The sequence below is a fragment of the Rhinolophus ferrumequinum genome, chromosome 10 (genome assembly GCF_004115265.2).
Source record: "Rhinolophus ferrumequinum isolate MPI-CBG mRhiFer1 chromosome 10, mRhiFer1_v1.p, whole genome shotgun sequence".
NCBI classification, from domain to species: domain Eukaryota; kingdom Metazoa; phylum Chordata; class Mammalia; order Chiroptera; family Rhinolophidae; genus Rhinolophus; species Rhinolophus ferrumequinum.
The window spans coordinates 87,681,259-87,700,183 of NC_046293.1; the positions used below are offsets into that span (position 1 = coordinate 87,681,259).

The following is an 18,925-nucleotide window of genomic DNA, read 5'->3' on the forward strand; positions in this document are numbered from 1 at the left end:
GGATCTGAGCTAGGACCACAGGATTGCAGCCTCAGCTCTCACCCTTAGGTTCCTCATACGTAAAATGGGCCAGGTTAGCCGGGGTTAGGCCTGACAGGCACTTCACACTGCCTGACACTAGAAAGCACCTGACAAAGGGTGACTGTGGACCAGACAGAGCTGAAAGGGCCTTGAGGAAGACCCACACAACCCTCTCAATCTACTGAAGAGGAAACTTCAAAGAGGTCCTGGGAATGACCCACGGTCTGCAAATGAACCAGAAGCAAGAGTCCGGCTGGAACGAGATGCCAGCCTCTCCCCTACGTCCCACAGACCACGCAGCCTCCCCCAGTCACGGCTCAGTTGATGACAGATCGCCCTGCCATTGTTCCTCACCAGTGCTGGCCTCCCCATTCGTCAGGGGCAGCTCCCCAAGGAAGGTGCGGTGTGCACACCTCTGTTACACCCACAGATCTCAGCCTCACACCAGGCAGGTGACTGGCCAGTCCATGGCGATGCCCCTCCCCCCACCGCCCTGCGGTCGTTCATATTGAGTCTGTTCATCCATGGGCTGGGCCCTGTGCCAAGCTCGGTCCCTTTACCTGTCCCAGCCCAGTCTGGGTGGTAAGGGAAGACTGGGCACAAAGGGATGGGGGAAACATCAACAGGTAGAGAGGATGAGGAGGGAGCAGGAGAGGCCTGAGCAAGGGAAGGCGGGCCGGAAGGCCAGGAAGTGAGCCCAGGGCCAGTGCAGGCTGGTGCAGCAAAGGACAGGGGTAACTAACTGGCAGGGAAGGTGGAGAGTGGGCTGGGAAGGCCGGGCCGCCGTAGGACCAGGGTCCCCAGGCTGAGGGCTCTGCACCAGCTGGCCCACTGCTTTCTGCCACATAGGGTGCTAAGTAGGCAGTGAGGGGACCTGCCAGGGTTCTGGCCAGGTCCCAAAGCACTGAACTGTGTCCCGAGGTAAATGAGCAGCCAAGGTTGTATCCTGTCCACTGGCCCAGGGTCATCCTGTTTGAACCTGTCCTTACTGGAAAACTTTCCAGCCTGGATGTCTCAGGGAATATGGCCCTGCAACTTCTCCTGGGTCCTTCCATAGCATGCGTTACAGCTTTCTAATTAACACGAGCTACAAAGTAAACCTCAGCTTTAAAGAGGCAACAGGGAGAAGGAAGAGGGAAGGAGCTTGGGCTCTGTATTTCCTAATGGAGGCATCTCAAGTTGTAGAACCTTGAGGGCTGAAAGGACCTGAGGAACCATTTGGTACAAACTCCTCATGTTACAGGGAGGCAGAGCGGCCCAGAACTGGGAGTGACGTGCCCAAGGTCACACAGCCTGTCAAGGCAGACTCTGGGGCCATCCCCTGCCAGCCCTGTGCCCTTTCAAGTGACAGGAGAATGCCTCAGTCACCGCATTTCATCTTTTCACCCAGGCATACCTCCAGAGCCACAGCAAACACTGTCACAGTATCTCACTCCCCAAGGGGTCTCAGAAAATCCCCACTTCTCACAAAAGCCCAAGGTCAGCCACACGTTTTAGCACAGGTTCCTCTCACTTGCTATTGGCTTGCTCTCCTCCCCCACATCTCAGGAGGCAAACTGAAAGAAGGGAGCAAAGGAAGGCATGGAATTCCTGGACGGCAGAGAGGCAGGTGGGGTGTGTTCACTTGGGGGAGGTTCTCAGGTTAAGCCCACAGCCCTGCAGGGCCAAGACCAGCAGGGGTGAAGGGGGGAAGGGCGGGAAGGCTGACTTCCAGCAGGAAAAAGAACACACAAACATCACGTGTTTGAGCGGGAGGCTTTCACAACAATGTTCCAGGAGGACAGAAGAGAGATCTGGGAACCAGCCTCACGAGGCTCAGAATCAGGTTTCCCCACCTGGAAAGAACAGACTTTGGAATCCCCAGGTCTGAGTTTAAATCCCTTCTCTGGCATATCCCACTGCATGAGTGGGGGGAGGGGAGGGACACTAATGAGCCCCTCTGGGCCTGCTTTCCTCATTTTATAAAATAGATGCCTAGTACAGTACCTGATGCACAAAGGGAAGCAAGGAGCACTAATTATTCACATCACTGAGACTTTCTTTCTGCTACAAACCACCTTTGCCCCTTTATAAGCATCCTGGGGGCGAAAAGCATAGCCAATTGTCTATCTGGGGTCCGAGAATGAGGCTGGAGAACACTGGTGTGAGACTGACTTTCTAAACCGCATCCTACGTCCACCGCTGTGGGCAGAATAACCCGAGGGGCATGCGTCTGCTCCCAGCACCCCGTGGAGGGGCTAGTCTCCATGTCACTCCCTCCAAACCACGGAAGGTCCCGAGGCCAGGAGGTCCAGTCCCCCCCTCAGCTCTCCCACACCAGTCACCAAAGTTCTGTCTTTGTAAACTGTTTGTCATGCGTAATAGATGTCACCTGACACTCTTCACATTCCTGGAGGGCACTGGGAGGAAGAACGGGGAGGGTGACAGATAAGGAAACTGAGGCAAAGAAGTTCGACTGTCCGCTGCCACCTGGCAGTCAGCCCAAAGCCGGTTCTCCTCAGCGGCTGGCAGTAGTGAAGACATGCTGGGCAGGCGTGGCAGAGTGCGTGCTAAGGGATGTAAGGGCAAACCCAGGGCAGGGAACCGGGCACCAGCGGGTTCATATATTGTTGCCTTACAGCTGCCAAACCCTTTGTTCCCCGCGCTCTCCCCAGGATTTCACAAGGGGGTGCCTCCGCCAACGGAGACCCCATGGAATCATATCGGTCCCTCCCCTTCAATGGAGTCCTTGGAGGTGTGCGTGCGTGTGTGTGTGTGTGTGTGTGTGACGGCAAAGCTGGAAAACGATGGGAACTTCCGGAAAGACAGCCAGCAGGCACATCATTCACAGATCTTAAGATTAACAAGCTTTTACCTCTTTAGAAGTTTACCAATAAAAACTACGCACTGGCCCATTCGGAGCCAGTCCTTGAGGCTGTTCCCCTTGGCCCCGCTTGCATTCTATTCATGGCCACTGTCTTTTCTTTACCCCAAGCCGCCCTTCTCCTCCCCACAACCCTTGTCGTGCTGGACTGACAAAATCTTTGCCAATGAATGGAACTAGGTGTCCTGTTCCGTTTAAATATATATATATATATGGACCAGGAAATCCAACAGGAGAGACAGGTTAACCATCCTCTTCCTTGCACCACCACCACCATCTACATCGTGCTTTCTACATGCCAGGCAGGTTCTAGATGCTTCAAATATGTCAACTCACTCAATATTGACAATAACCTTGTGAAATAGGTGCTTTATTATCACCATTTTCAGAGGAGAAAGGGGTCTTAAAGAACTTGTCCAAGGTCACATGACTGGGGGTCACATGACATGATGGCCAGGATCTGAACCAGGACATGTGGCCTTCACCATCTCCTATGCTGCTTCTCACCTCCACCTCCAGGCGCACCCCCGTCACTTTCCAGGCCATGAGGTGACAGCCTGGCAGGCCAACTCTGAGGTTCCAGTACCTGTAAAACTGCCTCCCAAGGTGCTTCCTCCCACTTGCTGGTGCACCCCCGTCACTTTCCAGGCCATGAGGTGACAGCCTGGCAGGCCAACTCTGAGGTTCCAGTACCTGTAAAACTGCTTCCCAAGGTGCTTCCTCCCACTTGCCGGAGCGCAGGACTCAGATCTGCTTGGATGGGCCCCACCAGTGCTCCCTCTGTGGCCTCCTGACTCCTCCTCCAGGCTGGGATGAGATACAGGAGGAGACAGGGCCAGAATTCCGCCTTGATATTCTGCTCCCACTGACTCAGAACCCCAGAACAGATGGACCGGGGAATTTCTGAATGAGCAACTAACCACAGAAGAACACAGTTATGTAAATCAGCCTGGAACATAGAAAGAAACAAGGCAGGGGTTTTCAGAGGATCAGGCTAAGGAAGTGGAAAAGGCCCCAAATGTGGGCTCCATCACTGTTCCCGCCTCGGGGCAGAGCTGGACCTGTTGTGTCTAGACTGTTCCAGATTACAAAACTACAAGGCTTACCCCGTGGGCAGCAGCAGAGGGATTGCTAAACATATTTGGATTTCTCCCACCAACAGAAGAGAGGCCTTAGGATACAAAAAGCAGACAGACAAATGAAGCTCTAATGAGTCTCCCTTCCCTGTATTCTGTTTTTGTGAAGTGCTTTTATCAATGGGCCGCTTGTCACCATCTCTGCCCCACAGCTTATAAAACTGAGCCCAAGAAATGTATCAATGGCTCGGCCCCATCAAGACAGGAGGTGACAGTGGGGGGAAACTCAAACTTTCCAACCACAAACCCTTTCACAAACCGAGTTGTCCTTGCCGCACCCATCAGGGAGCCAGGTGATGGAGGCAGTCTGTGCCACCATCCTAGACTGAGCTCGGAAAGCAAGAGGGGGAACTAGACAGACTTTCCCGGGAATTTTATTTTTTCCATAATTTAAAATGAAGTTATGTTTCCTGCTTGAGCACCTTCTTCCATAAAACCATCCTGCCGATAAAGGTGAAAATTTGTCACCCTCCAAGGCTTACAAGTCATTCTGGCATTCTGTCTGTGGATATCTCCAACGGGGAAGGCTCAGGCCGAGTACAGGAAACAACAAACAAACTGGGGAGCATCCGAAGGTGACAACAAGGCAGCGGGGGCTAGAAATGAAGTGATGTGAGAGACAGCTGGTAGAGGCGGAGACAAGACAGAGGGTAGCTGTTGACAAATACTCCTGGGTTGTAACGTGGACAGGGGAGCGGGTTCGCTCTCTTGGGCTCTGCCCTTTTACCCCGCAGAAAACTGAGGCTTAGAGCACCAACATCTGGCAATGCTAAGCATCTGAGCAACCAGACCTGGTCTGAGAAGTGGGGCTATGCCCCGAGGCCTGCACCCTGAGAAGCGGGGCTACGCCACAGGGTCTGCACCCTGAGAAGTGGGGCTACACCACAGGGTCTGCACCCTGAGAAGTGGGGCTATGCTCCAGGGCCTGCACCCTGAGAAGCGGGGCTATGCCTCAGGGCCTGCACCCTAAGAAGCGGGGCTACACCTCAGGGCCTGCACCCTAAGAAGCGGGGCTATGCCCCAGGGCCTGCACCTGACCCACTGCACTGCTCACTAGAAACCACCTTGGTCTTCAGAGACCTACCTGTTAAAGAGGTAGCTGGCTGTGCCCCAACGCACCACATACGTGGCTAAAAGGTAGCAGGGTCTGTTTTCCAAATATGTTCTAATAAGCATGCACTGCTCTCATAAAAGAAAATAACGAAACTTATCTAGATGTTCAAGCTCAGCCCACCATCTCACAACCAAAGGTGTGTCCATTTAAGAACTAGCTGGCCAATGTTCAAAAAATAAAAAATAAAGAGTTGTCTGCAAAGATGTGGAGAAACTAAAACCCTCATATACTGGGAGGGTTGTAAGATCGTGCAGTGGGAATGTAAGATCTGCAGCTGCTTTGGAAAACATCTGGCAGTTCCTTAAGAGGTTCGATACACAGTTACCATGTGTCCCAGCAATTCCACCCCTAGGTATTGGTCTAAGAGAAATGAAAACACGTTTACATCAAAAATAGTTCATAATGTTCATAGCAGCATTATTCATAGCAATCAAAAGGTGGAAACAACCCAAAGATTGATCTGTCAGCTGATGAATGAACGAACAACTGCAGTATGTCCATGCAATGGAATATTACTCAGCCTTAAAAAGGAACGAAACTCTGACACAGGCTACCACATGGATGAACCTGGAAAATATGCTAAGTGAAAGAAGCCAATCACAAAACACCACATAATGTATGATTCTACTTATATAAAATGTCCGGAATAGGCAAATCTACAGAGACACAAACTAGACCAACAGTTGTCTACACTGAGCATGGGGGAGAAACTGGGAGACGACAGACTGCTAATGGGTCCGAGGTTTCTTTCTGGGTTGACGAAAATGTTCTAAAACTGATTGCGGTGATGGTTACAGAACTAAGAACATGATAACCACCACTGACTTGTACATTTTAAATGAGTGAATTTTATGCTTATGAACCATATCTCAACAAAGCTGTTTATAAAAAAGAACCAGTTGGTTATCTTCCTTAATTTTAACAGATTGCAGAGAATCTGGTAAGGGATAGAAATTATGAAATTAAGTGAAGGAAGGCTCCCAAATGCACTACCTCTGCCCAAGATGTCATTCACTCGTGCAAACAATATTTATCAAGAATCTACTACAAGCCATAATTCAGAATGCACGACATCAGAGGTCAATAAACTAGAGCCCACAGGCCAAATCTAGCCAGCAGGCCAAACACGCCAACCTGCGTGCTGGATGCTAGAGGTGTAGGGGAAGGAAAGGGATGAGTGAGAGCAGCCCGGCCTCTCCTTGTGAGGTTTACGGCCCAGGACAGAAGACAATCAGGTGCTGAGGCCCACGCGGGTGAGATACAACCATACATGTGAAGTGCTGTGAAAGAAGGCACCCACAGCCTGTGAGTCCACAGAACAAGGGACTGACCCGGGCCAGGGCTCAGGGAAGGCTTTCTGGCAGATGGACTTGACTCTGAGATCTGAAGGCGCAGGAGGGAGCCACACTTACAAAGGGGGAGGGAACGTGGCCTGGTGAAGGACCACGGCTGCAGTGCAGCGTGGAGGGCCGGGCCTGCAGGGCAGCCGGGGCTCCCCCGTCTGTGCTCCCCTGCCGTCCCGGCCTCACAGCCCAGGCCCAATCACTGGACACTGTGGGAGGGGGCTGAGCACCACCTGCCAGCACTGACGGTGTATAAACCCTCTGCCAGATTATCTACGAAGGCAGAGGTAGGAGAGTTAATCCATCAAAAAATGCTTCTTGATCACCTAATGAAGCGCCCATCATTGTACCAGTATCCTCCAGGACACAAAATAAGAAACCGCAACCCCTGACTTCAAAGGGGAAATGGCAGTTGAGGAAACAAGCCCAAGTCCCCGGCTCCGCTACTCAAACGTGGTGGCACCCCCGTTCCCGGTACCTGGAATGTATTTCCCCAGGTCTCCCAGAAGGCTGTTCCCTCGTTTCCCTGAGGTCTCTACGGAAGGGGACTTATTTCCCTTCCCACCCCACACAAAACAATCCATTAACCCTCTCTCCTCCTCCCCACTCTCCCCCTGGCCCCTCTCCCTTCGACCCCTCCCCCAAGGCCTCCCGTGCCCAGGCATTCCCTACACTGTCCCCTTGCTTAGTTTTCTCCATCACACTTAACTCTACCTGTTATACATGTACTAGCTTGTTCATTGGCCAGCTCTTACACTAGAATATAAGCCTTATGAGGGCAAGAATTTTGATTTTTCACAGCTGTACTGCCAGCACCAAGCCTGACATAGAGTCAGCTCTCAAATAGATATTGGTGGAATAAATGCAAATATAAAACACTTCAAGAAACTTTAAAGCCTAAATTCCTTGATTTACAACCTTGGGCAAGTTATGTCTTTATGGCTCAGTCTCATTTCTAAAATAAAAATAGTAAAAGTATCTACTTCGTGGGTAAATAAGGTAAGTCACACAAATGTTTATTATCATTATTACCACCATCTTGTGTTATGGCTCTGTTTTGTGCCATGCGTTAAAGGGGGAGTTTTAAACACATACCTATCTCATTTAGTTTTCACACAAACCCCAGCAGATAACTTTTATTACAAATTCCCTCTGGACAGATGATAAAATTGAAGCTCAGAGAGACTAGGTAAGCTGTCCCAGGTCACACAGCGTTAGCAGCAGAATTAAAATTCAAACTAGCACCATGGGGCTCCTTCCTCTCTGCCTACCTGCAAACTGAAAATGCCAAAGGAGACTGGAGGCAGGAGACTGGTGTGCGCTGGAGCAGGTGGGGCGTGTTCAGTCCTGCAGCGAAGGACTAAAGGGACTCAGAGTGGACGAAAGTCATTCTAGGTCAGAAAAAAAAAAAAGGAGGCGGGGCAGTTCTTTTCCACAAATCCTTACACTATGGCAATACAAACAAGAGAGGACAATAGTGGAATCACAGGACTGGCACTCGGAGGAAACCTTAGATGCATCCGGTCCAACCACTTGTGCTGCAGAACAAGAAACTTAGCTGTCAGCCTGCCCTGTGTGAACGGCGGTTAGGGCAGCAGGTTGCTGACGCTTCCGTGCTAAACGACATGCGTTCTCATTCATATTTATTTAACTCCTCTTCAAAAATCGTAGAAATAACACATACTCACTACAGCTAGAGAAAATAAGCCACATGAGAAAAAAGTTGGTGTCCCCACCAATAGCCACAAACTATGTTCAACAGTTTTATATTTAACAGGGGTCAGAGTTTGAATGTCAGAACAGAGCTGGAACCTGGGTGAACTGTGCTGTTTCCATTTTTGTTTCCAAGTCTGTTTGTTCATTTGTTCATTTGTTCATTCATTTATTCAGCCAGCGACTCTGAGGACCTGGCATGTGACCGGCACAGTTCTAGTTATCGGGATTCTGCACCAAAATACAACGACCCTTCATTCCTTTCCCACAAAAGCTGAAGAATCTGTTAAAAACAACAATGAGGGCAACTAAATAAGCACTCCAGCCTGGCCAAAGCTCTCAGAGAGAACACACACATTCCCCTCTGCCGCCCCCAGATCTCACTAACACAAGAAAGACTCTTAAAGCACAGACCCACAATTTCGAAGAGAGCAGAAGGGAGATGATAACAGAATGTTGAAGACTGGAGGGCAGAGGGACAAGTGTTAATTGATAGGAAACCTAAGGCAGCATCCAGCCCCATCCTCACCCCACCCCACCCCCGGGGGGCTTAGAGACCACAGCAGCAGGACGGCTTACCAGGGGGCCTGATTCAAGTTGGCTTCAGAAACAGTCCCAGCCCCCACCTCTGCAGGTGACTGTCCCACCCCCAGCCCAGGGGTGTGTGCTTTGGAGAAAGTAAAGCATAAGGCCTCTGGGCTAGGGGAACTGAGCACAGGGAAATGCAGGCGCCACACTGAAAACAGGGGGTTAAGTTGAAGTACAGGAGGCCCAGAGCCCTGCCCTCTCCCCATTAGGTTCCTGGGCACAAGGCTGAGCCTCAGACCGGTCCAGGCAGATGACAAGATTCCTCTAGGAATCTGAACAGCTCAAGAGAAAACACCGAAGATACCAACTTAAATAAAACAGGCCACCCAGGTCACCCTATATGTGAGGCCCAGAGTCCACAGCACTACATACAGATGCACACACAGACACAGGCAGACAGAGACACACAGGCAGACAGACACACACACACACACACACACAGACACAAAGACAGACACACACACACAGACACAGACACACACACACACAGAGCTTAATACCCTACGCAAATATAAGCAGATTACCAAGGACCACTAGACTTCTGGTGAAAGCCTGTCATAGGAAAGACAGAGGAAAAGGAAAAACACACACACACACACTATAGGAAATCATGAGGAATAATCTTTCCTCCCAAAAATAAAGGTATCATTAATAGGCTTGGAGAAATAACAGGTGCTAATGCATCCATGAAACCAAAACAGGATGCTATTTTTAAAAAGCGTATTTTTAGAAAACATAAGAACTCTTAGAAATTGAAAATATGCTAACTAAAATGAAAACCTCAATAGAAGGCTATACGATAAAGCTGAAGAAATCACCCCCCAAAAGGGGGTGGGGAGTAGGAGAGAAAAGGTGATAAAATTGAAGGACCAATCGAGGAGATTTAATACTCAAATTGTTGGCGTTTCAGAGGAAAAGAGACAGAAAATGGCAGGAGCAAAAATATCAATGAAGTAATTCAAGAAAACTTTCCAGAACTAAACAATGTGTGTTTCAAGATTGAAAGGTTCCAGAGCACACCAGATGAAAGTGCATTCACACTAAGGCATGTCATTTGTGAAATTTCAGAACACTAGGCAGAGAGAAGACTTTTACATAGGACACTAGAGATTCCAGATAGAAAAATCATGTTACCTACAAAGGATTAAAATTGAAATTGCATTAGACTTCTCTATAGTAACTCTGGCATTTAAAAGACAATTAAGGGCGGCCGCATGGCTCAGTTGGTTAGAACGCGAGCTCTGAACAACAGGGTTGCCGGTTTGATTCCCACATGGGATTGTGAGCTGTGTCCCCTGTAACTAAAGATTGAAAACGGCGACTGGACTTGGAGCTGAGCTGCGCCCTCCACAACTAGATTGAAGGAAAATGACTCAGAGCTGATGGGCCCTGGAAAAACACAATATTCCCCCATATTCCCCAGTAAAAATTTAAAACAAAACAAAACTGTTAGGAGAGCAACTGAGTGTTTAAATTATTAAAAAAAAAAAAAAAGACAATTAAGCAATGCTTTGCACGCACAGAAAGATCCCTAGCGCCTAGAATCCTGCAGTGTGAATACTTCTTCCATCACAAAGCCTCCTGTGTGGTCCAGTGCACTGGCCCTGGGGCCTTAACTGCATTGGGTTACTCACTGTGCACCCCTAGACTCTAGGGTAGATGTGGTCTCACTCCTGTCCATAACCTCGGCACACGGTGCTATGGGGTCCCTAAGGAAGGCACCCAGCCCAGCAAGGGGGAGCAAGCAACGCTTAGAGGACGGAAGTGACATCTAGACTGAATCCTCAAGGATAAGTAACGGACCTACAGCCTGAAGTTCCAGGCTGCAGGAGTACGTGCAAAGGCTTGGGGACGCGTCACAATCCATCTAACGGCTGACCGCGGACAAGAATCCTAGTCGACAGGCAAAACTGAGGTCAGGAACAAACAAATCCATGCTCAAGTGGCACTGTGGTATTACCAGGTATTTGGGTTGGTTGTAATCATCTTTTTCAGAACAAGCTGTATACGAATCAATAAAATGCTACCAATCTGAGCATGAAGAATGAAGACATGGAGGCAGAAGGCTGGCTCTGGATGTGACCTCGGGGTCGCTGGAGCAATCTGGAAAGCCCAGAGGGCACAGGCCACCATGAAGCCAGTGCCCTAAACAGAAAGGAGAAAGCAGACCTTACAACAAGCTTGCAGAGGCCTGGGATAAAGGGTACCTGGGACCGCGGGCTGACTGGGGCAGGGAAGTTCTCTGCTCCTGGGCCTCCTCTCCTCCCCCAACCTGTGCAAGCCAGAGCTGTCAGCTCAGAAGACCTCAGGCCGGCAGCCAAAACACTGCGATTACAATCCAGGTGTCCAGGCCACCTCCCACCCCTTACCGTCCTGCCTGGCTGACCTCAGGTTTCCGTGCAGATTTTCACTTGCTGGATTTCAAGGTAAGAAGAAACAGCCAAGGATGAATAACAGTCTGGCCCCACCACCAGTCTAACTCAGATTTATGGAGGCAGCTTTCTAGATAGCGCCTCCGGCCCTCAACGCCTCTCCCCACCCGTGGAAGGAGGCAGCTGGGGCTCCAGTCTAATTGGATTCACACAGCCCCTAAATGATCTCGTGCTTTGCAGTGGTGGCTTCGGCAGTGGCAGTGAGATTTCTGAAACAGAAACAGTCAGGGTCTGTTTGCTTCGCTTCTGTGGCTGGGAACCTGCTGTGATCTCAGCAGCCAAGAAGGAGCCTTTCCTTCCCAAAATGGTCCTTTGCCACGCCGCCGAACAATGTGCCGTCCTCCCCGGGGCCTGCCAAGGTCTGGCTCTGCTGATAGTATATGTTCAACGTCAAGGGGTGCACTCAGCTCCAGCTCCCAGAACCAGGGCCCAGGCTGGCCTGATGCAGCCAGGGAGCCCAGCCAGAGGTGTTGTCTTCTCTAATTTTAAGACTCTCCTGCTTCCCACTGCCAGGTCCCTTCTTTGCTCACTTTACAGACATTTCACATTTCACAGATATAACACTTCCCAGTCTGTGGCTCTCAGAACTTGAACCACCTGCGCGTCGTCAGTCTCCAAGCTGTCACTCTTTACTACACAAAGGGGGAAAGCAGAGGTATGGGGTGGGGTGGGCTTGGGTGCTGAGGACACTGCGCTGCTGTCACAAACCCTGTGCCAAGTCAACCACCAGCTGGGACTGCCCGTCTCTGACACATGCACCCCAACACCACACTGGGTGTGGGAGGGTGTGTGCATGGGTGACGCAGGCGAGCATATGAGCAAGCATGCGTGTGTGAGAACATGAGTGTGAACAGCATGTGAGTAAGTCCACGTGCAAGAGTGAGCGTGCATGCTATGGTGAACGTGTATGTGTGAGGGGGAGGACAGAGGCGAGTGAGTGTGTATGAGCAAGCACGTGTGAGAACAAGAAAGTATGAACAAGCAGAGTGTGTGTGCAAGAGTGAGTACGCAGGTGTGTGCATGTGGGGGGCAGGGTGCAGGTGAGTATGTGTGAGCAAGCACGTGTGAGAACAAGAAAGTATGAACAAGCAGAGTGTGTGTGCAAGAGTGAGTACGCACGGTGTGTGCATGTGGGGGGCAGGGTGCAGGTGAGTATGTGTGAGCAAGCACGTGTGAGAACAGGAAAGTATGAACAAGCAGAGTGTGTGTGCAAGAGTGAGTACGCACGGTGTGTGCATGTGGGGGGCAGGGTGCAGGTGAGTATGTGTGAGCAAGCTTGTGTGAGAACATGAGAGTGAGTGTATGTGAACAAGAAATATAAGTGTGTGCGTGGAAGTGAACACAGAGCAGGCCCCGGGCCACCAAGGCCAATTAGCAACTTGAGACAGCTCCTAGTAAAGGCAGAGAGTACCAGCCTCCTCACCCACCCACCCCAAACACACACACACACACACACACAAATCCAGAGGCCACAGCACAGGGCAAACACAAACCCAGAAGCCCCAGTGTCCCACCTCAGTCACCTCTTCCCTCCCCACCCACGCCTGGGCCTCCGGGTCCCCTCCCTCACTCCAGCCTCACACTCTGACCCCAATTTTCCACCCGGCAGCAGGTTTTTTTTAAGACAAGAAAAAATCGCCTTACTTCCTGAGGGAGCGATAAATATGAGGATTCTGGAAGTGACATTCTGAAAGTGGTCTGAGCTACTTGGAAGAAAAGGGGTTGATAAAATACAGGACATTTTGGACCACACGTCACAAGAGAGGGAGGTCCTGCCTGCAGGGAGAGGCAGTGGCTCCTGCCGCCTGCCTCAGGGCGCTGGGCCCCATCTGGGAGACCCAAGTAACAAGGCTTGTCTACTATGCCGAACACAAAGACACAGACCCACAGGCCCAGAGAGACTGCTGTCTGCAGAGAAGGCACAGGTTCCTCTCCCCAAGCAGCCTTCCCTCCTGTGGAAGCAATTTGCCACGCCTTCCACCAAATCAGCCAGTTAAGGGAGAGAGCCTGCCCCTTACCTCGCTTCTGGGTGGTCAGCTGAACACCTGAGAGCAGCCGAAGAAGGGGCACAGAGTCAGCCTGACCGGCACATCCACACTTTTGATCAGTGTCATGCTAAACAATCTCTCCCTTTCCTTCTGAATACTGGGCAACAGTCGACAGCACAAACTTTGGAATCAGATTAACCTAAGCTGACAGCCGACCCTCCCAGCCGAGTCTCTGCTTCCCCCTACGTAAGATGGAGATAGAGTCTTCGAGATAAAGTCATTGAATAGGACATGCACCTCAGGGAGTCTGTACTGTGCCTGGCACACAATAAACACCTGACAGGTAACAATTACTATGAGTGCTGTTGCTGCTACCTATTCTTTCCATTCTCTACATAGGGGCCACAGTGATCCTTTGCAAATGTAAAGCAGGTCTGTCTCTCGTTGGTCAAATTCCTCCAATGGCTCCCACCTCTCCCATCATAGAAGCCAAAGCCCTCAAAATGACCTTCGAGGCCCTATAGGATCTGAATCCCATGATCTTCCCCTTGCTCACCTCACTCCAGCTATACTGGAGTGAGCAAGCCTACCCGCTCCTACCTCAGGGCCTTTGCACATCCTGTTCCCGCAGCCCTGGGAGGCACCTGCTGCAGAGATCCAGAGGGCTCGCTCCACCATCTTCTTCCAGCTCTGCTGGAATGTCACCTCCTCAGTAAGGCCTTCCCTAAGTACCCTGTTTAAACCGTATGGACCCCTGACTCCTGCCCCACCCTCCACCTCTTCCCTCTTTCATTTTTGTCTGTAGCATCTGTCACCATCTGATATACCACAAATTTTAATTATGTATTTATTAAATACATAATTAATAAATTCTCCCCACCAAATGATACGCTCTTGGGGACCCGCGAGCCTGAGCAGTAGCTGGCCCACAGGAGCCTCTACAGTACGTGTGGAACGAACGAGTCTCAGGACACTTAGGGTGAGCCAGGCTGAGGCTAGGACTGGAAACACAGTCCTGGGACCCACTCACAAGATGTCAGTCCCTGTAGCTTAGTGGCCTCCTCTGGAGAAGAGAGCCTCATTGCAGCCACTTCTCAAGGTCATTGTCAGGGGAAAGGACAGTAAGAGAATGCTTGGGAAGACGCTCTGGTGCTTTCACGGTGCAGAGCCCTACAGAAATGAGAGACCCCAGATCTACTCCTCCAGCAGTATCCCCAGGACGACTTTCAGTCCCAGGGCGGGGGGGGGGCCGGGTGCTAAGAGGATACCACGCAGAGGTTCTGCACAAACGCGGTTCCTGCTTCTGGCAGCTGGCTGCGGCAGGGCTGAGGTCCTCTGATTAGCGGGCACAGCCGGTGTTACGCCCACTGCAGCCCTGCTCCCAAGACCTGCATGGACACAGCAGGCGCTCGATAAATGTCTGGCAAACACATCAATGAGCAAATCCCATACTAATAACCAAACAGAGACTAGAAGGTTCACCAATAGTAAGATCCTAAATAAAATATTAGTTAACCTAAAACAGCATGCAGACAACGGCTACAATGGGTAAGACTGACAGAAACATATATTTTCATTATCTTCACATCAGGGGCAAGTGTATTCTAAGGTAGACACTAAGGAATTGGTGAAGAAAGCCCCAGGGACTAGAGAACAAGTTCAGGAAACCTCTTTGCAGTGAGTGCATTAAGAATTAGGCCAAAATACTGCAGAACGTGACAGAATGGATTCCGTCAATATTAGCTGTTATTATTAGCACAACTATTAGTGCTTTTATTATTGTCTTGGCCACCCTCCAATGGAACAAGCAGGAAACTAGGAGACAAAGCACTTAGGCATCCTATCTAACAGTCAGTGGCCTGGGCACACTGCTTCCCTGCTGAAACCTGTCTTCCTCACCTGTAAAATGAAAGGGAACATGGCACAGTCCTGGCCACGTGGATGTTGGCTCTCCCTTCTCCAGGATGCTTCCGTTCAGCCCCCAAATGTCTATTGCATGCCTGCTTTGTACCAGACGACATTTCCGACACTGGATGGACAGAGGGCATACACACAGCAACTCCCCTTACTCTCTGGGAGTGCCCTTTTCAGCTGACTTTGTAGGCCAAATGCAGTCAGGCCCCAGCCCTCCAAGTACGTCGGCTTCCAAATAACATTCCCCTTCCTCCATGGGAGAAAGGAGTCTCATTTCCCAAGGGTTCTGTGCTGCTGCTGAGGAAGAGGCTAAATCTGCAGTGTTCAGGGCAGTGAACACTGCTCTGGGAAGTCAGGAGCCTCAGACACGAGAGGACATCCTCAAATAGACCCTTCCTCCAGCTCCTCCGTGAGGACTTATTCTTCCCATTTTGCAGAAGAAGAGACTGAGGCTTTGCCCATGTCAAACTTGTAGACGAGGAAGGCTCTAGAGGACAAGGCTAAGAGGACAGAGCACCCTGAGTCTCCAGGAGCACTCCTCCACATGACAGTGCCTGGCTCAGCTAGCTGGGCAGAGAGGAGTAGCACCAGGAGAGACGCTGTCAAGGGCTCGGGGCCCCTGGGATGAAGCCCGGCCACTCAGCTGCTGGAAGCTCTCATCTCAGACCCGCTTTCTGCAAAGCCCTCGCCCCAGAGCCCACCCAGCTGTGACTTACCGCCCTGGGTCCAACAGCCTGCTGCAGAAACAATGAGGCGGCCAGGGAGGCACCTCAGATTTCCCTAGCAGACCCCCAAGATTTATAAGTTACCTGGCAAAGGCTGCTTTCACGGCAAGGGTGAGCAGCAGCCTCAGTGAAGCAGAAGATGGGCCACTGGCTCATAGCCCCTTCCAAGTGGCGCCTTCCACTCTCCTCCAGCCACTGAGCTGCCCACACCTACCCTCCCCAGGGCGGAATCTTATTTGAAGCTCTCTGGAGGCCATCTTAAAAACGGGCAAAGGCAGGTGCTGAAAGATTCTCTCAAGGAATCTGCCAGGACCACTATTAAATGGGCCTCCAGAGTGTACAGTGTCCTGTCCTAGGCCCGTGGGGTGACACTTCCTTAGGAGATTCCAGTCCAGAGAGGAGAGGGGCCCATGAGAGGAAGAGGCGAGACTCAGAGAAACAAGCCAAGGAGCAGGTCAGGGGTGGCAGTGTCTGCTCACGCTCTGTGCACGAGCACTGGGAATGGCTGCAGCGAGCCTGCCAGACTGTGCCGTAGGGGAAGCGCGAGAACAATGCGCTAACCAGTCATGCACTGTCTCAAAGGCACTGTGTGTCCTGACCCAGGAGACAATGCGACAAGGTGCTGACACAGGGGCCAGCCCGGATCAATAGGGTGCCAGTCAGAATGATGGAGACAAGCACAGACATTAGCAGCTAGCCTGCAAGGCCCGAGGAGAAATCCACTTTAGTTAGGCCCGGGTAAAGGGGTGAGGATTTGCACAAAACAACAGTCAGGAGCACATTCCAGGTGCGTTTTCTGAATGTGTGTGTGCAGGTGGGGGATGGGCAGTTGCGGGGGGGGATGAATCGTGGGGCTCAAAGAGAGGAGTAAGATTTCGAATCACTGAGGAGGAAGGTATCTTAGAGGTGATCACATGCAAAATACCCAACCTTACAGCCCCAAACTCAAAGTCCCTGATCAATAGAGGAGTTTTTCCTTAACTCGCAGCACTGACGGGGCTCACTGCCTCTCACGACAGCCCGTTCCTCCGCTGGGTGGCTGTAGCCATGAGAAAGTTCTCCTGGAACTGGACCCAAATCTCACCTCCTGGAATCCCCACCCGTGGGTCTTAGGTTTGGCCTTTTGAAGCCAAAGGATACATTTAATCCTTCCTCTTCCACATCAATCCCGAATGTGTTAGAAAACCATTATTGTGCCCCCCTCCCATAACATTCCATAAAAATAACTTCCAGACAAAATGACTATTCCCAAACCCGTCATCCATTTCCCATGTGGTACAGTTTCTACCATCTTAGGCACCCTCCTCTGGATGAATTCAAATTTGCCAGTGTCCCAACCAGAACGAACAAAACCAGATGCTGCAGATGTGGTGTGAGCTCCCTAGGGGCAGACTCTCGTCTGCACTCCTGGGAGCTGAGCCCCCTACACAGGACGTACTGCTTAGCAACTTCATGGCATGGTTAGCTTGTATTTTCTTGCATTGATTCATTCAATTCATAAACATGAGCTGCCTACTCTATGCTAGGCACCGGGCTAGGTACACAGGGTACTAAGGAAAAAGCCATGTCATCTGCGTGCTCAGGGAAACAGCCTACTCGGAGAGATTAAAAAACAAAAACAGATAAAACCATGGGGAAAGGAACATGCTGCTGCAGTCTTGTAGGAGGCTGACTAGAGATACCTCCCCCAGCGAGAAGGATGACGCCTCAGGTTAGTCCTCCAAGATTGCAGGACTTGTCTACAGCCATAGGGACTGGATGTACCCCCCACCCCGAATAGCTAAAATTTTGGACAGAACACATGAAACATCAACTTCAGACGATAGACAGCACAGAGCTATCTTCCCTGAGAGAAAAGAACAAAAGGGTGAGTCCTATGACTGCCCAGCTTACTACCTAGAGGCAGTTTCCACACAGCAGCACAGGGGGAGGAATCCAGATGGAGCCAGTGGTCCCACCAAGTGAGGAAATAGAAATTCGACTTCACAGAGCTAGAATTTTTAGGGTGCAATACTAGAGGGGAGAGGACTGCACAGAGAGGGTGCCCTGGAGGTCTACAGAAGAGCCCCCTTGAATCTCTGCTGACCTGCACATGTGTGGGGAGAACCTCCACAAGGCTGAGGAAGGAACCAACGGAAGGAAAGCAATAGGCCAATTTGTGGAGCTCACACAGCGCCAGAAAGAGTTCACATTCCCACCCACGAAAGTAGGGAGACGTCATAACACATGGGGCACTAGACAGAATCCCCAGAAGAGTGATGCCTTAGTAACGACATTAAATTAGCCCCAACTAAAGCCTGGATCCACCCGAACAAAGCTTAAAAGCAAGCCTCAAAATCATTAAACTGATCTCAAGCAATTTAAATGCATGCCAGAAGAAAGTCCAATACTATTTAAAGAAATAAAACCGAACCCAGCAAGATTAAATTCACAATGTCTGACATCCAATCAAAAATTAGCAGGCATTCAAAGAAGCAGAAAAATATGATACATAAACAGGAGAAAAATCAGTCAATAAAACAGACCCCAAAATGACAGAGATGATGAACCTCGTAGACAACGATGAAAAACAACTATAAGAAGTATGTTTCGTACGCCCGAGAATGTAGAAGAAAACAAACGTGAGGAGAGAAATGAAAGATATAAAAAAATTCAAGTGGAACTTCTAGAGATGAAAACTACAATATCTGAAATGAAAAATAACTGGATGGAATTAACATCAGATTAGACACTGCGAAAGAAAAGATCGTTGTACTTGCAGACACAACAATAGAAGTACAGAAAGAAAAACGACTGAAAAAAATTAACAGAGCATCAGCAACCCATAGGACAATATCAAACAGATAATGTACTGGTAATAGGAGTTCTAGAAGGAGACGAGAGAGAAAGGGGAACAGAAAAATACTTGAAAAAATAATGGCGAACAAATTTTCAAATTTGCTAAAACTACGCAGATCAGAGATAAAACCAGGCCGGATGGGACAGGCACCCCAGCCAGGCAGACCACAGCAGGGACAACGAGAAACAAAGCTGCGTAGTGGGCAGCAGGAAGAGGGGGCACAGATAACTTGGCATTACAGAAACAAAA

The 18,925-nt window shown here is 50.3% G+C and overlaps 1 protein-coding gene across 2 annotated transcripts in view; it reads right to left on the reverse strand.

The window, feature by feature from the left end:
* The window catches only part of TSPAN9 (tetraspanin 9), a 194,157-nt gene that overhangs the window by 159,744 nt on the left and 15,488 nt on the right, over positions 1–18,925 (reverse strand). The window lies entirely within an intron of this gene.